Source organism: Ranitomeya variabilis, chromosome 6, assembly GCF_051348905.1.
Source record: "Ranitomeya variabilis isolate aRanVar5 chromosome 6, aRanVar5.hap1, whole genome shotgun sequence".
NCBI lineage: Eukaryota > Metazoa > Chordata > Amphibia > Anura > Dendrobatidae > Ranitomeya > Ranitomeya variabilis.
This window is the reverse complement of record NC_135237.1, coordinates 420,571,345-420,584,012: the sequence shown is the minus strand read 5'-3', so window position 1 is coordinate 420,584,012 and position 12,668 is coordinate 420,571,345.

Genomic DNA, 12,668 nt, shown 5'->3' with positions numbered 1-12,668 from the left:
AGGCTTGTAATTCCTGCTCCTGGTAGTCCGGGTGAAGAGGCCTGTGCTTCCTGTGCCCTCGCCTGGTCCTGCCCCTGATTCTGGTTCGCTTTCCGCGGAGGATAAAAAATCACTTGAAGTATGTCCATCCATTGTTGAGGCATTTTGTACAAATTCACTGGACCTTTGTCTGTTATTCGTACCCCGATGTTGGTTACCCTGATGTCTCCAATTAAAGGCAACTTTCCGATTAAAATCTGATTTGTCTCTCAGAAATTTAGACCTCTTTTTGTCCATAATTTCCTTATCATATTTGTCAAGAGCCTCTTTTAATTTGACCTTAAAGGGCTGAATCTGTGAAGTCTCATCAAATTTATTTAGACCATTTTCCAGGCCCTTGATTTCCGATTTCACCTGGGCCAGGAGTACTCTATCATGTGTAATTAATAGATTGATCAAGATATGTGAGCACCGCAATAGCCCTTCCTCCCATTTGGCACGGAAGGTAGCAGAGGGTTCCCATGCTGGAAAAATGGAAATTCTCATTCCCTCGGTACCAAATTCAACTTAAGGTACTCCTCCAAACAACGAATGTTCCATAATAATTTGATCCCCTGCTTTTGAGCCACCATTAGTTCTGTCATCAGCCGAGAAAAATCAGAGTCTGGACAGTTCTGGGTAGTATCAGTGAATGCAGCAGAGGCCGAAGCCCTCCATGCAGCCTCCTTGGTATCCCAATCCATCAAAGCCACCAACCAAATGCTCACCTAAAGAACCACAAATAAGAAAATAAACAAAAAAAATTATTGAAGTAGGTTCCAATAAACCGTGTGCTGCCAGGCCAGAAAAAAACACCAACAGGATGGTTCAAAGGAGACAACTAATGAAGTAAGGTTGCCAGCGCACTACTATGTATAAAAATTCATACGATCAAAGGGGGTGCACAGAAGTGGCTAAAAATAGTAACCATGAAAAAGAGAAAAAGGAGATTTTTGTGTACTCACCGTAAAATCTCTTTCTCTTAGCCTCTAATTGGGGGACACAGGACCATGGGTGTTATGCTGCTGTCCACTAGGAGGCGACACTATGCATAATCTGAAAAAGATTAACTGTGGCTCCTCCTCTGTAGTATACACCCCTGGACGGCGTCAGCCTTCTCCAGTTTTGTGCAAAAGCAGTAGGAGGAACGTAACATGAATAACATAGACATGCCTATAAGAAGGCCACTATGTACGAGCTCAAGGAACAATATGAGAACTCAACAGTAACAACAGCCCGAAAAGGGCAACAGGGTGGGAGCTGTGTCCCCCAATTAGAGGCTAAGAGAAAGAGATTTTATGGTGAGTACACAAAAATCTCCTTTACTCTGTCACCTCATTGGGGGACACAGGACCATGGGACGTCCTAAAGCAGTCCCTGGGTGGGAAGCAATGGATGAATATTGTGCAGACAGGCCCCTATACTTAGGGCACCGCCGCCTGCAGAACACATCTACCCAGGCTCGCGTCTGCTGAGGACTGGGTATGAACCCTGTAGTGTTTAGTGTCATGGTTCCCAATGGCAAGGGAACGTCAGAGAACTTAAATAACAGACTAGCTCTTGGGTGATGGAATCTCGAGCTGACCGTGAGCTAAACCTACCACACAACTAACAGTGGCCGGGTGACGTACCTACGTTTTATCCCTAGACGCCCAGCGCCAGCCGGAGAACTAACTAACCCTAATAGAGGAAAAAACAGACCTGGCTTACCTCTAGGGAAATTCCCCCAAAAAGGAGACAGAAGCCCCCCACATATATTGACGGTGAGTTCAGAGGAAAAGACATACGCAGTATGAAGGTAGGTTCAGCAAAGCGAGGTCCGCTTACTAGATAATAAGAAGATACAATAGGGAACTTCACGGTCAGCTGAAAACCCTATTAAAATACCATCCAGAAATTACTTTAAGACTCATGTGTCAACTCATGACACCGGAGTGGTAATTTCGGCCCACAAGAGCTTCCAGCTACAGAAACATAACATAACTGTGAACTGGAACAAAAATGCAAACAAACTTAGGACTAAGAGTCCAACTTAGCTGATAGTAGTCTAGAAGCAGGAACATGCAACAGAAAGGCTCTGGTTACATTGATGGCCGGCACTAGAATAACTGAGCAGCAAGGCTAAATAGGATACTCCCATATCCTGATGGAAACAGGTGAACAGAGAAAGTGAAGCACACAAGTCCAGTACCACCAGTGACCACCGGGAGCCCAAAAACCAAATTCACAACAGTACCCCCCCCCTCAAGGAGGGGGCACCGAACCCTCACAAGAACCACCAGGATGAGCCCTATGAAAGGCACGGACCAAATCAGAGGCATGAACATCAGAGGCTGTCACCCAAGAATTATCCTCCTGACCGTAGCCCTTCCACTTGACCAGATACTGAAGTTTCCGTCTGGAAACACGGGAGTCCAAGATCTTCTCCACAACGTACTCCAATTCACCCTCAACCAACACCGGAGCGGGAGGCTCAACGGAAGGCACAACCGGTACCTCATACCTGCGCAATAATGACCGATGGAAGACATTATGGATAGAAAAAGATGCCGGGAGGTCCAATCGAAAGGACACAGGGTTAAGAATCTCCAAAATCTTATACGGGCCGATGAACCGAGGCTTAAACTTAGGAGAAGAAACCCTCATAGGGACAAAACGAGAAGACAACCACACCAAGTCCCCAACACGAAGACGAGGACCAACACGACGACGGCGGTTAGCAAAATGCCGAGTCTTCTCCTGGGACAACTCCAAATTGTCCACCACCTGTCCCCAAATCCGATGCAACCTATCCACCACAGTATCCACTCCAGGACAATCCGAAGACTCCACCTGACCAGAAGAAAAGCGAGGATGAAACCCCGAATTGCAAAAGAAAGGAGAAACCAAAGTGGCAGAACTAGCCCGATTATTGAGGGCAAACTCCGCCAACGGCAAAAAGGCAACCCAGTCATCCTGATCCGCAGACATAAAACACCTCAAATAAGTCTCCAAGGTCTGATTAGTTCGCTCAGTCTGGCCATTAGTCTGAGGATGGAACGCAGACGAAAAAGACAAATCAATGCCCATCCTAGCACAGAACGCCCGCCAAAATCTAGACACGAACTGGGTCCCCCTGTCAGAAACGATATTCTCTGGAATACCATGCAAGCGAACCACATTTTGAAAAAACAGAGGAACCAACTCGGAAGAGGACGGCAACTTAGGCAAGGGCACCAAATGAACCATCTTTGAAAAATGGTCACACACCACCCAGATGACAGACATTTTCTGAGAAACAGGGAGATCAGAAATAAAATCCATAGAGATGTGAGTCCAAGGCCTCTTTGGAATAGGCAAAGATAACAACAATCCACTAGCCCGAGAACAACAAGGTTTGGCCCGAGCACAAACATCACAAGACTGCACAAAAACTCGTACATCTCGAGACAGAGAAGGCCACCAGAAGGACCTAGCCACCAAATCCCTGGTACCAAAGATCCCGGGATGACCTGCCAATGCAGAAGAATGAACCTCCGAGATGACTCTACTGGTCCAATCATCAGGAACAAACAGTCTACCAAACAAACTTAGGACTAAGAGTCCAACTTAGCTGATAGTAGTCTAGAAGCAGGAACATGCAACAGAAAGGCTCTGGTTACATTGATGGCCGGCACTAGAATAACTGAGCAGCAAGGCTAAATAGGATACTCCCATATCCTGATGGAAACAGGTGAACAGAGAAAGTGAAGCACACAAGTCCAGTACCACCAGTGACCACCGGGGGAGCCCAAAAACCAAATTCACAACAGTTTAGTAAACGTGTGTAGGCTAGTCCAAGTGGCCGCCTTACACACTTGTTGTGCCGAAGTCTGATGCCGAATGGCCCAGGAGGCCCCTACCGCCCGTGTAGAGTGTGCCGTAATACCGGCTGGAAGAGGAGAATTCTTAAGGTGGTAGTCCTCTTGTATGGTGGATTTGATCCACCTGGCAAGGGTAGCTTCGGAAGCTGGCAGACCCTTGTGGCCACCTTCCGGAAGGAGGAAAAGAGAATCAGACCTCCGGAAGGACGCAGTCCTAGACACGTATATACACAATGCCCTGACGAGGTCAAGCGTATGCAGAGCCTTCTCCACTCTATGAACCGGAACCGGACAAGGGGATGGTAGTGAAATTTCCTCATTGAGGTGGAAGTTGGACACAACCTTCGGGAGGAAGGATGGTACCGTACGAAGAACTACCTTGTCCTGTTGAAGAGCCAGGAAGGGCCGTCTGCAGGAGTGTGCTGTCATATCAGACACCCTGCGTAGCGAGGTGATTGCCACCAGGAAAACCACTTTCTGGGAGAGAAGGCGGAGCGGGACCTCCTTAAGGGGTTCGAAGGGTGGTTCCTGCAATGCTGTCAGGACCAGGTTGAGGTCCCACGTTTCTAGTGGTCGTCTGTAGTGGGGAACCAATCGGGAAACCCCCTGAAGGAAAGTCCTTACTTGCAGCTTGGTAGCAATGCGCCTTTGAAAAAGCACTGAGATGGCTGACTGTTGTGAACTATACCTTTTGGCTCCCTCTTGTGGTCACTAGTGACTTGGCACTTGGATTGTCTTTTACCAGGTTGGTACTCACCTGCTTCGTTAGACCATGGGTGTTGCTATTTAAACTTCCTGGATTCTCAGTCCAGTGCCTGGCATCGTTGTAATCAGTTCACTTCTGTTTGCTCCTGTCTTCAGGTCCTGGTTCTTTGCAAGATAAGCTAAGTCCTGCTTTTGTACTTTTGATCATTTGCTTTGTTCTTAATTTTTGTCCAGCTTGTACAAAATGTGATTCCTGATTTCGCTGGAAGCTCTAGGGGGCTGATATTCTCCCCCCACACCGTCAGTCGGTTTGGGGGTTCTTGGATATTCAGCGTGGATATTTTGCAGGGTTTTTTGCTGACCATATATGTCTTCTTACTATATTCTGCTATTAGTCAGTGGGCCTCTCTTTGCTAAATCTAGTTCATTCTTACGTTTGTCTTTTCTTCTTACCTCACCGTTATTATTTGTTGGGGGCTTGTATTACTTTGGGGTCTTTTCTCTGGAGGCAAGAGAGGTCTTATTTTCCCTGATAGGGTTAGTTAGTTCTCCGGCTGGCGCGAGACGTCTAGGATCAACGTAGGCACGTTCCCCGGCTGCTGTTAGTGTTTGCGCTAGGATCAGGTATATGGTCAGCCTAGTTACCACTTCCCTATGAGCGAGTATTTATGTTTTGCAGACTTTGCGGTAATCTCTGAGGTCCCCTGCCATTGGGACCATAACAGTGTGCCAGGCCTATAAATAGTTAATGCATTGCTGAAGTGGGATTAAAAGAAAAAGAAGTTCTGAGTTTTTTTTTTTTTTTTTTTTCCTTCCTCCCCTTTATCTCTGAGTGGCTTGAAACTTTGCTGCAGACATGAATGTTCAGACCTTGATTACTAGTGTGGATCAGCTTGCTGCACGTGTGCAGGGCATTCAGGATTTTGTTGTTAGCAGTCCTATGTCAGAGCCTAAGATACCTATTCCTGAGCTGTTCTCTGGAGATCGATTTAAATTTAGGAATTTTAGGAATAATTGTAAATTGTTTCTATCTTTGAAACCTCGTTCGTCTGGAGATTCAGCTCAGCAAGTAAAAATTGTTATCTCCTTCTTGCGTGGCGACCCTCAGGATTGGGCCTTCTCGTTAGCGCCAGGAGATCCGGCATTGGCGGATGTTGATGTGTTTTTTCTGGCGCTCGGATTGCTTTATGAGGAGCCTAATCTTGAAATTCAGGCAGAAAAAGCTCTACTGGCCATCTCTCAGGGCCAGGATGAAGCTGAGGTGTATTGCCAAAAATTTCGGAAGTGGTCCGTGCTTACTCGATGGAATGAATGTGCTCTGGCCGCAAATTTCAGAAATGGCCTTTCTGAAGCCATTAAGAATGTGATGGTGGGTTTTTCAATTCCTACAAGTCTGAATGATTCTATGGCGCTGGCTATTCAGATTGATCGGCGTTTGCGGGAGCGCAAATCCGCTAAACCTCTGGCGGTGTTGTCTGAACAGACACCTGTCTCAATGCAATGTGATAGAATCCTGACTAGAACCGAACGACAAAATCATAAACGTCAGAATGGGCTGTGTTTTTACTGTGGTGATTCTACACATGTTATATCAGCATGCTCTAAACGCCTAACCAAGGTTGTCAGTCCTGTCACCATTGGTAATTTGCAGCCTAAATTTATTTTGTCTGTGACTTTAATTTGTTCATTGTCTTCCTACCCTGTTATGGCATTTGTGGATTCAGGTGCTGCCCTGAGTCTTATGGACTTGTCGTTTGCCAAACGCTGCGGTTTTGTCCTGGAGCCTTTAAAAATTCCGATTCCTCTCAGAGGAATTGATGCTACGCCACTGGCGGAAAATAAACCGCAGTATTGGACACAAGTGACCATGTGCATGACTCCTGAACATCGGGAGGTGATTCGTTTTCTTGTTCTGCATATAATGAATGATTTGGTTGTTTTAGGTCTGCCATGGTTACAGACCCATAATCCTGTTTTGGATTGGAAGGCTATGTCTGTGTCAAGTTGGGGTTGTCAGGGAATTCATTGCGATTCTCCGCCGGTGTCTATTGCTACTTCTATTCCTTCAGAAGTTCCTGAGTATTTGTGTGACTATCAGGATGTATTCAGTGAGTCCAGGTCCAGTGCTCTTCCTCCTCATAGGGACTGTGACTGCGCTATAGATTTGATTCCTGGCAGTAAATTTCCTAAGGGACGTTTATTTAATTTGTCTGTACCCGAGCATGCCGCGATGCGTTCTTATGTCAAGGAATCTTTGGAGAAGGGGCATATTCGTCCATCCTCTTCCCCTCTCGGTGCGGGATTCTTTTTTGTGGCCAAGAAAGACGGGTCTTTGAGAACTTGTATAGACTATCGGCTTCTGAATAAAATCACTGTTAAGTTTCAGTATCCTTTGCCACTATTGTCAGACTTGTTTGCTCGGATTAAGGGTGCCAAGTGGTTCACCAAGATAGATCTTCGTGGGGCGTACAACCTTGTGCGCATTAGGCAGGGAGATGAATGGAAAACTGCATTCAATACGCCCGAAGGTCATTTTGAGTACTTGGTGATGCCTTTTGGGCTCTCTAATGCTCCTTCAGTGTTTCAGTCCTTTATGCATGATATCTTCCGGAAGTATCTGGATACATTTTTGATTGTGTATCTGGATGATATTCTAGTTTTCTCGGATGATTGGGATTCTCATGTAAAGCAGGTCAGGATGGTGTTTCATTTTTTGCGTGATAACGCTTTGTTTGTGAAGGGCTCAAAGTGTCTCTTTGGAGTGCAGAAGGTTTCCTTTTTGGGTTTTATTTTCTCCCCTTCTGCTGTGGAGATGGACCCAGTCAAGGTCCGAGCTATTCATGATTGGACTCAGCCCACTTCTGTTAAGAGTCTTCAGAAGTTCTTGGGGTTTGCTAATTTCTACCGTCGCTTTATCGCTAATTTTTCTAGCGTTGTTAAACCTTTGACGGATATGACCAAGAAAGGTTCTGATGTGGCTAATTGGGCTCCTGCAGCCGTGGAGGCCTTCCAGGAGCTGAAGCGCCGGTTTACTTCGGCGCCTGTTTTGTGCCAGTCTGATGTCTCACTTCCCTTTCAGGTTGAAGTGGATGCTTCTGAGATTGGTGCTGGGGCTGTTTTGTCGCAGAGAGGCTCTGGTTGCTCTGTGATGAGACCATGTGCTTTTTTCTCTAGGAAGTTTTCGCCTGCTGAGCGGAACTATGATGTTGGTAATCGGGAGTTGTTGGCCATGAAGTGGGCATTTGAGGAGTGGCGTCATTGGCTCGAGGGTGCTAAGCATCGTGTGGTGGTCTTGACTGATCACAAAAATCTGATGTATCTCGAGTCTGCTAAGCGCCTGAATCCTAGACAGGCTCGTTGGTCATTGTTTTTCTCTCGTTTTGACTTTGTGGTCTCGTACCTGCCTGGTTCGAAGAATGTTAAGGCTGATGCTCTTTCTAGGAGCTTTGTGCCTGACTCTCCTGGAGTCTCGGAGCCGGCTGGTATTCTTAAAGAGGGAGTAATCGTGTCGGCCATATCTCCTGATTTGCGACGTGTGTTGCAGAGATTTCAGGCTGGTAGACCTGACTCTTGTCCACCCGACAGACTGTTTGTTCCTGATAAATGAACCAGCAGAGTCATTTCCGAGGTTCATTCCTCGGTGTTGGCAGGGCATCCGGGAATTTTTGGTACCCGAGATTTGGTGGCTAGGTCCTTTTGGTGGCCTTCCTTGTCACGGGATGTGCGGTTATTTGTGCAGTCCTGTGGGACTTGTGCTCGGGCTAAGCCTTGTTGTTCTCGTGCTAGCGGGTTGCTTCTGCCCTTGCCCATCCCGAAGAGGCCTTGGACACACATTTCCATGGATTTCATTTCTGATCTTCCGGTGTCTCAAGGAATGTCTGTCATTTGGGTGGTGTGTGATCATTTTTCCAAGATGGTCCATTTAGTACCCTTGCCTAAGTTGCCTTCCTCTTCCGATCTGGTTCCTTTGTTTTTTCAGAATGTGGTTCGGTTACACGGCATTCCGGAGAATATCGTGTCCGACAGAGGATCAGTTTGTGTCCAGATTCTGGCGATCTTTTTGTGCTAAAATGGGCATTGATTTGTCGTTTTCATCTGCCTTCCATCCTCAGACTAATGGTCAAACGGAGCGAACTAATCAGACACTGGAGGCTTATTTGAGATGTTTTGTTTCTGCGGACCAGGATGATTGGGTGACCTTCTTGCCATTGGCGGAGTTTGTCCTTAATAATCGGGCTAGTTCCGCTACTTTGGTTTCGCCATTCTTCTGCAACTCTGGTTTTCATCCTCGTTTCTCCTCGGGTCATGTTGAGTCTTCTGACTGTCCTGGGGTGGATTCCGTGGTGGATAGGTTGCAGCGGATTTGGAATCATGTGGTGGACAACTTGAAGTTGTCACAGGAGAAGGCTCAGCGTTTTGCCAACCGCCGCCGCGGTGTGGGCCCCCGACTTCGTGTTGGGGATTTGGTTTGGTTGTCTTCTCGGTATGTCCCTCTGAAGGTTTCCTCTCCTAAGTTTAAGCCTCGCTTTATTGGTCCTTATAAAATTTTGGAAGTTCTTAAACCGGTTTCTTTTCGTTTGGATCTTCCGGTGTCGTTTGCCATTCACAACATGTTCCATAGGTCTTTGTTGCGGCGGTACGTTGTGCCTGTGGTTCCTGCTGTTGAGCCTCCTGCTCCGGTGTTGGTTGAGGGCGAGTTGGAGTACGTAGTGGAGAAGATCTTGGATTCTCGTCTCTCTAGACGGAGGCTTCAGTATTTGGTCAAATGGAAGGGCTATGGTCAGGAGGATAATTCCTGGGTGGCCGCCTCTGATGTTCATGCGGCCGATTTGGTTCGTGCCTTCCACGCTGCTCATCCTGGTCGCCCTGGTGGTCTTGGTGAGGGTTCGGTGACCCCTCCTTAAAGGGGGGGTACTGTTGTGAACTATACCTTTTGGCTCCCTCTTGTGGTCACTAGTGATTTGGCACTTGGATTGTCTTTTACCAGGTTGGTACTCACCTGCTTCGTTAGACCATGGGTGTTGCTATTTAAACTTCCTGGATTCTCAGTCCAGTGCCTGGCATCGTTGTAATCAGTTCACTTCTGTTTGCTCCTGTCTTCAGGTCCTGGTTCTTTGCAAGATAAGCTAAGTCCTGCTTTCGTACTTTTGATCATTTGCTTTGTTCTTAATTTTTGTCCAGCTTGTACAAAATGTGATTCCTGATTTCGCTGGAAGCTCTAGGGGGCTGATATTCTCCCCCCACACCGTCAGTCGGTTTGGGGGTTCTTGGATATTCAGCGTGGATATTTTGCAGGGTTTTTTGCTGACCATATAAGTCTTCTTACTATATTCTGCTATTAGTCAGTGGGCCTCTCTTTGCTAAATCTAGTTCATTCTTACGTTTGTCTTTTCTTCTTACCTCACCGTTATTATTTGTTGGGGGCTTGTATTACTTTGGGGTCTTTTCTCTGGAGGCAAGAGAGGTCTTATTTTCCCTGATAGGGTTAGTTAGTTCTCCGGCTGGCGCGAGACGTCTAGGATCAACGTAGGCACGTTCCCCAGCTGCTGTTAGTGTTTGCGCTAGGATCAGGTATATGGTCAGCCTAGTTACCACTTCCCTATGAGCGAGTATTTATGTTTTGCAGACTTTGCGGTAATCTCTGAGGTCCCCTGCCATTGGGACCATAACAGCTGACACCTGGCTCTTATGCGAGCACGACAGCCTGGCCTCCAGACCGGATTGGAGAAAACCAAGTACTTTGGGTAGGGAATAAGGGAGTGGGATCTGGCCACGAGATTCGCACCAGGTAAAGAAAGCTTTCCAGGTACGGTAATAAATCTTGGCAGAGGCTGGCTTCCGTGCCCTGATCATGGTGCCAATGACGTCCGGCGAGAGCCCTGCCTGGGTTAGAACCCAGGTCTCAAGGGCCACGCCATCAAATTGAGAGCCCCTGAGTTCTGGTGGTAGAACTGGCCTTGTGATAGAAGATCATGGCGGACGGGGAGACTCCAGGGGGCGTCTGCTGTAAGTTGTACGATGTCGGTGTACCATGTACGTCTGGGCCAGTCCGGTGCAATTAGGATGGTTGGAACTCCCTCTTGTTTGATCTTCCTCACCACTCTGGATATCAGGGGGAGAGGTGGAAAAATGTACAGAAGCTGGAACTGGGTCCAGTCCTGAACCAGAGCGTCTGCTCCGAGCGACTGCGGATCGTGTGTTCTGGCCATGAAGTTGGAGACCTTGGCATTGAAGTGGGATGCCATTAGGTCCACATCCGGGGTCCTCCAGGGGTGACAGATCTGGCGAAAAATTTCAGGATGGAGAGACCACTCTCCCGAGTCTATTCCTTTTCAGCTGAGGAAGTCTGCTTCCCAGTTGTCCACACCCGGAATGTGGACCGCCGAAAGAACCGACCCTGTGTCCTCCGCCCAGCAGAGGATGTGTGACACTTCTCGCATCGCCTGGGTACTGCGGGTCCCCCCTTGGTGATTCACATATGCCACGGCCGTGGCATTGTCCGACTGTAAGGCTGCCAGTAAGTGATGGAAGGCCCTCAATGCCAGGAGGATGGCACAAATTTCCAGGATGTTGATGGGCATGGTCGCTTCCACTGGGGACCACTTGCCCTGTGCCCTGTGGTGTAGGTGCACCGCACCCCAACCCGTCAGGCTCGCGTCGGTGGTCAGAACCCTCCATTGACCTGTGAGAAAGGATTTCCCCTTTGCTAGCAAGGTTGGCTTGAGCCACCAGTGCAGGGACCTCCTGGTTGATGACGTCAGCTGGAACTCCCTGTCGAGAGAAAAGGGATTCCTGTCCCAGGACTTGAGAGTGGCTAGTTGGAGAGGCCTGAGGTGAAAGGAGCACTAGACCCCTGGAGGTGTTGAATAGCATTCCCAGGAAGGTCAGGGACTGACTCGGGGTTGGTGATGACTTTTGTAAGTTGATTAACCAGCCCATGCGACTGAGAGTATCGGTTGTGATTGAGACGCTGAGCAATGGGTATATGCAGGTATGCGTCTTGTATGTCTATGGAGACGAGATATTCTCCCTTCTCCATGGACGCAATGGTGGACCGAAGGGACTCCATGCGGAAGTGACGGACCCGTACATATTTGTTGAGCTGTTTTAGGACTAGTGTGGGCCGTACGCTGCCTCCTTTCTTGGGAACTACGAACAGATTGGAGTAGAACCCTCGGAAGCGGTCGGTTGTGGGGACCGATACTATGACTCCTGCTTGAAAAAGCGAGGAGACCGCTTGGTGGTAGGTACAAGCGTTGGCTGGCGGTTTTGGGGGGACAGAGAGAAAAAATCGTTCCTGTGGGTTGGAGGTGAAAGGTGAAGTCTATTTTGTATACGGAAGACACTGGTTCCCTGTCCCACCTGTCTTCTGTAATAGGCAGCCAGACTTGATGAAAGAGCAAAAGTCGGCCGCCTACTGGTGTGGCGTCTTCCGGAGTCCGTGAGTCATGATGAGGAGAAAGTCTGAGATTTTCCTCCTCTGGGCTTAGGCTGGCCTGCTTTTGACTGCCAGGTCTTGTCCGACCTTTGCGTCGATCGAGAGTTGTCCCTGCGTGGGGAACGGTTACGATTTTGTGCTGGATGCGAGACGGACCAGCCCGAGGAATTCCGCAAGGATCGGAATCGAGTTTGGTTATGCTTCTTGTAAGTGCGTTTAGGTTTGAGTTGGGGAAGAGAAGTACTCTTACCCCCGGTAGCGTTGGATATCATAGTGTCCAACTGTTCACCGAAAAGTCTCCCACTGAGGTAGGGGAGGTGCGTGAGGGACTCCTTTGAGGCTGCATCCTCTTTCCATTCCCGCAGACAGAGGATATGCAGAATTGTGATGGTGTTTGATGCTATCCCCGCTACTCCCCTTGCTGAATCCAGAGCTGCATGAAGCATGTAGTCTGCTGCAACTGCTATTTGAACCGCTTGGTCCGACAGCTCAGGAGTAGTGTTGAGCGATACCGTCCGATACTTGAAAGTATCGGTATCGGAAAGTATCGGCCGATACCGGCAAAGTATCGGATCTAATCCGATACTGATACCCGATACCAATACAAGTCAATGGGACTCAAGTATCGGACGGTATCCCTGATGGTTCCCAGGGTCTGAAGGAGA